The sequence below is a fragment of the Diorhabda sublineata genome, chromosome 5, assembly GCF_026230105.1.
Source record: "Diorhabda sublineata isolate icDioSubl1.1 chromosome 5, icDioSubl1.1, whole genome shotgun sequence".
In the NCBI taxonomy this organism is placed as follows: Eukaryota; Metazoa; Arthropoda; class Insecta; order Coleoptera; family Chrysomelidae; genus Diorhabda; species Diorhabda sublineata.
Window position 1 is genome coordinate 6,961,980 of NC_079478.1, and position 6,000 is coordinate 6,967,979.

A 6,000-nucleotide genomic window follows, 5' to 3' on the forward strand; every position below is an offset into this window, starting at 1 on the left:
AAGGAACGTTCAGAAACTGTTATCAAAATCTCGTTCTGGGTAAGGATACGCAATAAGCTGATTGCCGATCTACCCGAATCTGGGTTACAGTTTCTGAAAAGTCCTCAAGTAGTGCCAACTTTCAATAATACTTGGCATTGAATTCATTCTACTACTAGATGAGAAAATGAAGGACTGTGAATTAATTAAGTCTCTAATAACGCTCAAACATTTCATTAATCTAAGAGTTTTTATCAATAAATGAATGAAAAAATAATTGTTAAGAAAAAATGCAGATGCAAAAGCAGTTAGTTTACTATATTTACTTGAATGAATTATCAAAAACTATTAAAATTTGAAAAAATTAGTAATAAAGTCCTACAAACTTATTAGAAGACTTTATTGTTAATCAAATATTTTGCATCATCCTAAGTAAATCAATCTCTTATTTATAACTAAACAAACTAAACGTGTATACGTATAAATTATTGGAATGATGCTATGATTCACGTGTTAATATATACTAACATCTTTACTAGCTACGCTATACTATCGATTCATAATAAATCTTATCAAGAATCATAACTGAAAAAACTATGTTGCCAGTACATTAAAATGCCAATTAATTTGATATAAAATTGGTACGATCAATTTTTAAATAACACATTATAATTTAACATAAATAGCCCGCAATAAATTATATGAAATTTGACATAAACATTCATAAAAGTCAGCATACGACGTAAGAGACAATTTTCTGACAATAATTTAATATTGAGGTATACAAAGATACCAAAAAATCGACTAGAAACGTTGAATGTTGCAGTTTAAGCCCTAAAGGAGTTTTTGGATGGTTCAATACTCTAAATATCATCAATCAATAAGCAAATACAGATTAATAGAAAAGTTAGACGGGCTATAGAGTAGTTCACCATAAACTTACGCTTGATGTGATAAAATAGTTTCAGAGTGATTTGGGATTTCCATTTCAATCTGAGTCAATTCAATCTTGGAAGTTTTATAAAGTTCTAACCTCATGAAACTTTTTCGCATTCATTCTTTTCAATATATATACAAAATGTTTCACGCGAAATAGCTGAAGCAAATATTGTTTCAATTTTTTCGTTACCCAACTTAGTGGTCAATTTTCGAACACAATGCACAAGAAAATTGAGAAAAGATATTGGCCATTTAAAAAAGATTCGTTTTCCTTTGTCAAATGTAAAAGGCTTGATATCAAATCACAAGAATATGTATTTGTGCAGAAAATTCAATTTTCCCGTGGAAATTATAGTTCTTTCAATAATTAATTTTTATGACTGAAGTTAAGGAAAATAAAATATCAGGTATAAAAATTTTATCGGTTTTAAGTAAAAGACTTAAGTTTTAAAATGCGTTAAAAGACAAAATTAAAATCAGAATTGTGTAACAAGATGGAGGATTTACTAACAAACAAAAAAATAATGGATCAAAGGTGTATCAAAGAATTTATTAACATGATCAAAATGATTGTCAGAGACAAACAAAAATTTAACAATATTTTTGCTCCACATTCACTTATATGATTGAAATAATTATAATAAGTAAAATTTGTTAAGATTAATCAAAAATGCTAATTCAGAGAATGTGTTATATAAATCAATAATAAAATAATAAGCTGCGATGTGACAATATAATTGATAAGGAAGAGATAATTCGAATGGATTATCTAGTAAAAGCACTTGTAGAAGAACTGAGATAATTATTATACAAGGTGTCGAATTGAAAATGTAACACCCTCTTTATTATTGCCTCAAAATTCACAAAGCCGCCCGACATTTAGTTTCGAAGGGGACTTGTAAGCTTTTCTCCAACTAAATTACGTAAATACTTTACACTGGGGCGGATTTTTCCGCTAAAATCTTGAATATAAAATAGACAGAAATCTTATTTTGAAAGCCATTTGAATGCGTTCAAAAAAACACTACAGATTAGACCATTTGTTAGAAACTTGGTAAATTTGGTTACAACTGTAAGTTTTGGATGGCAAAAACATTCATTACATTATTTGATGTATTGAACTGAGGTCAATAAATTTTATTCATCACACGTAAAACATAAAAGGATCTAAGAAGTGAAAATTTGAAAGGAGAAGTATTATTATATATAATATCATTCAAGATACCATGCAAACAATCATTCATTACTAACAAAACAAATAATCTATTGTGGATTCATGTAAATTTTCTCCAAAATTTTCGCTATTGGAGCGATGAAAATTCACAACTTGCTAGTAAAGATCCCTCGCAGTATCTAAAGAAAATGAAAGTTTCTAATTCTAATTAACTTAACCTAACCTAACGTTTCTGCAACAAATGATATACCAATGGATATTAACTGGCTCAGAAAATCCAATTAATTTGTCTTATGATTTTGCAAGATCTTATTTACTTGCAATAATAGAGAGCTCGATAACATTTTGTTCTACTAGTACTAGACGGTTTCTAATAGATATAATCTTGGTATATGGATTAGTCAAAGAGAATGGCCACCAAGATCACCCGATATGCCACTGGATTTATTCACATCCCAGGGCATCCAACATCACTTGTCACACAGATCCTCGAATTTGATTTAAAGAGAATAACAACAACTACGCATTATTGTATTTAAATATTCTCAAAAACTAAATTAATCTCAATGAAAAAATTTGATACATTGAATAAAGCTCGAAGTTTAACTTGTTTCCCCCGAAAAGACAGAAGAAGTATTTGTATATATGAAAATGTATTGGTTAAACCCCGTTCTAATCAAAATATTTTTATTTGTGTGACCCCCCGTGAGAATTGATATAATTTAATTGAAAATCAGCTTATAACATAGTCCACTCAAAAATAAGAATGACGTGGTTATGTATTGGTTATTTAGTTATCGTCGCCGAAATATAGACGGTGGTACGTTTTCCAATTAACGCTTTGTATATCACATCTTCGGGTCATCAAAAGCAGCATAACAAGAGGAATAAATAAACTGTAATATAATCAGTAGATGTCATAGATGGAGGAAAATATTTATACAGGGAAAGAAAATATTCAATAAGGATTTTATTGTGATTTTATAAATTATAATGAGAGTTTTTATAAATTTCAGTCTTGATAATGGAAGAACGGAAAGTAATACATTTTTTAAGATTGATGATAAACAAAAAGATTGCGGTAAGTTAAATGACAGGAAATAATAGGAAAAAATTAATTGAAAGAATATATTTACCTAGAATAATCTAGTATAGGTCAAAAATCAAAGAGATTATTTTTATAAATCGATAGCTTACAAAACCTCGAACAATAATGGAAAAATGTAGAAGCGCTCAAAAATAAATATCTGATATATTAGTATATAGTTGTTGAGTGAATCAATGTTAATAACCATCCAGAACCACCAAACCTTTCTATGCTAGAATAAGATCATATCTAAGCAAATTAAATTTATTCCTTGTTGAATGCCTTCTCCGACTCCACCATGAACAATAGAAAGCATAAAATTCATCGCCCAACTCGCTTCATTCCACAAACATCATACCAACCATATGCTAATCAAATATTTTATAGTAACATACTCGATGAATACAAAAGTATGTACATATTTACACAGACTTATCCAAATCTCAAGATGGTACCATCACACCATCTTCAAAATATATGCATATGCACCTCATACAAAGGTGATTAGGTTTACAGATTCCCTTAGCTTAATCTTAAACTCTTCACACCACAAATTCCTTGGCAATCATAAATCAAGCAGCAACTCCAATACATAAAAGATAACGAAAAAAAAAATGATTGGTTGGATCCGCTCACGACCCTGGAATAAAAGGAATCGAAGAGGTAGACTTTGTCACTAAAGAATGTGTGAATGGGAAAACAAATGCTCAACGTCCACACACAAGCTTCTTGAAGAGAAAGACTCCGTGAAACCATGGTAAGTGCTACCGAAAAATCGTATTGATGACGCTGCTTATTTCATTATAAATCTGAACCTAAATGTGACAACTGCAATTACAAATGGACTATACAACACGTAATCGCAGAGTTTCCATTTTTTAACACAGAAATTATACCATGAACAAAACCTGAAATTTTGGGACTTAAATACAATATTTATAACCTCCAAATTTACTTCAGACAGATCTCGAACATAAACTTAATTTAAATAATATCTGCAGAAAAAATACTAACATTTAACTAATAACTAGTATATGGTTAATGTGAATTTTGTAATGAAAAAAAATATATATATATATATGAATAACCCAGTTTTTTCATCAATATATCCATCCATTAAAATACTATAAAATAACGTCCCTAAATATTGCACTTTAAATTGTGTACAATTATCTCTTTAATATGCGCTCCTTGGTAAGGACGGACGTCTAGATTTGTTTCTACTCGGTTATGGGAAAATATTAATATACGTCACTAGATCTTACTTGGAAAAATAACTAAAAAGATATCTGAGCCGGTACATTATCATTATACAAATGCATAAATTGTTTGAAAGAACCCGGAGGCTCTTCACGTTTGTTTGCGTACGAACGTTTATAACTCAAAGTTAATTTTTCTCGTGAGCCATACGCCAGGTTATTAAGTTTTAAAACTTTATCAGTTGTTGTAATAGACACTATTCTTGTGACAAAAAATTCAATGTTAGAATATTGGATACATGATAAATACCAACCGTATCTGTGGTAACCTAAGATAATTATACGCACTTTTGACCTTAAATCAGTATAATATATGTAACTTACATTGAAAACGCTCACCTAAATACGTTTGTATTTATGATTTATGTTATCAACAAGTGATAATCCACTAACACGATATTTCTGTCACCAAACGGCTTTTTTGCGTTATTCAATCACAATATCACTAAAAACACAACCAAAGTTCAATTAATTTCAGTTAGTATCAATTTCTAAAGAATATTTATCTTCCAATCAAACTATGAAAATTTAATTTTAAATAGGAAATTTTTCGAATTATACTTTTTTCTACCTTTTTGAGTCGACGCTCTACGGGAAATGTAGGGAAAGTCGCGTTGGCGTTGAAATCATGCTCGCTACACGAATGCCGGCAATCAACTGTTTTATGATGGTGCGCTACTGTGCGTTGTTATCACGACCTCCTGCGCAATTTTGAAGTTTCGATGCAAATTCTGAGACATTAAGACGAATTAATCCACTTAATTTGGAAAAATTATTCCATAATTTCATAAATTATTGAAGGGAGAGAATATTTTCTCAGCTTCACTTGTAGCGGAATTTTCTTTTCCATAAGTGTCCTTTCAACTATAATCAGATACAGCGATCGAATTTAGTAGCTATTAGGAAGTTTGATCAAACTCAATTTTTTGTTCGAATGTCACTATTACTTGTTGGTATAGGAAAGAGAAACATTTTATTGTACATTTTTCTATAAATAATTCTAGGGAATCTTAAAAAATATCAGTGCAGAATATAACTGCGCTTACAAGCAGTATTGGAATCAGAATAGTGGATGATTAAGAAATGAATAAATAGCAAGAGTATTCCAAAGACGATAATTGCATCAAAAAAAGACCAATAAATGATAATAAAGAAAATGAATGAATTTTTTTGAGCAACTCAACCCTTAAACTGGCAATATATTAACCAATGACTTTTTATCTTGTTTTCATGATTTCCTATCACATAGACCTCAAGTGTGATGTCAGAAAAAAACTTTTTTCATTTTTGAACCATATATTCTAATAAGTTATCATACTCGTATATGATACCTTGCCGGTTTAGGGGGCACTGAGATTTATAGTTATTTAGCAAAAACTAGAATTTAGCTGAAATCACATCTTTTGTTTCCTTTTTTCACATTTAGATAGTATTTTTATTTTTATTCCAAATTACCATACAAAGATGACATATGCTTTTTATCGGTTCAAAATAAATTGGAATCATTTTTGCGTAAGCCATTGAATTTAGATAGTGATTAGTTTTGATTGATTTTGTTATAT

The 6,000-nt window shown here is 29.7% G+C and overlaps 1 protein-coding gene across 3 annotated transcripts in view; it reads right to left on the reverse strand.

Moving 5' to 3' along the window:
- Window positions 1-5,097, reverse strand: part of LOC130444052 (5-hydroxytryptamine receptor 1-like) — a 308,285-nt gene extending 303,188 nt beyond the window's left edge. For 2 of the 3 annotated variants that reach the window (XM_056779024.1, XM_056779025.1), the window contains exon 1: window positions 4,763-5,097. The gene's annotated coding sequence lies outside the window, so the exon portion shown is untranslated. The remainder of the gene's footprint in view (window positions 1-4,762) is intronic. The other variant, XM_056779023.1, reaches the window with a different exon arrangement.
- Between the last annotated feature and the right edge of the window lie 903 nt (window positions 5,098-6,000).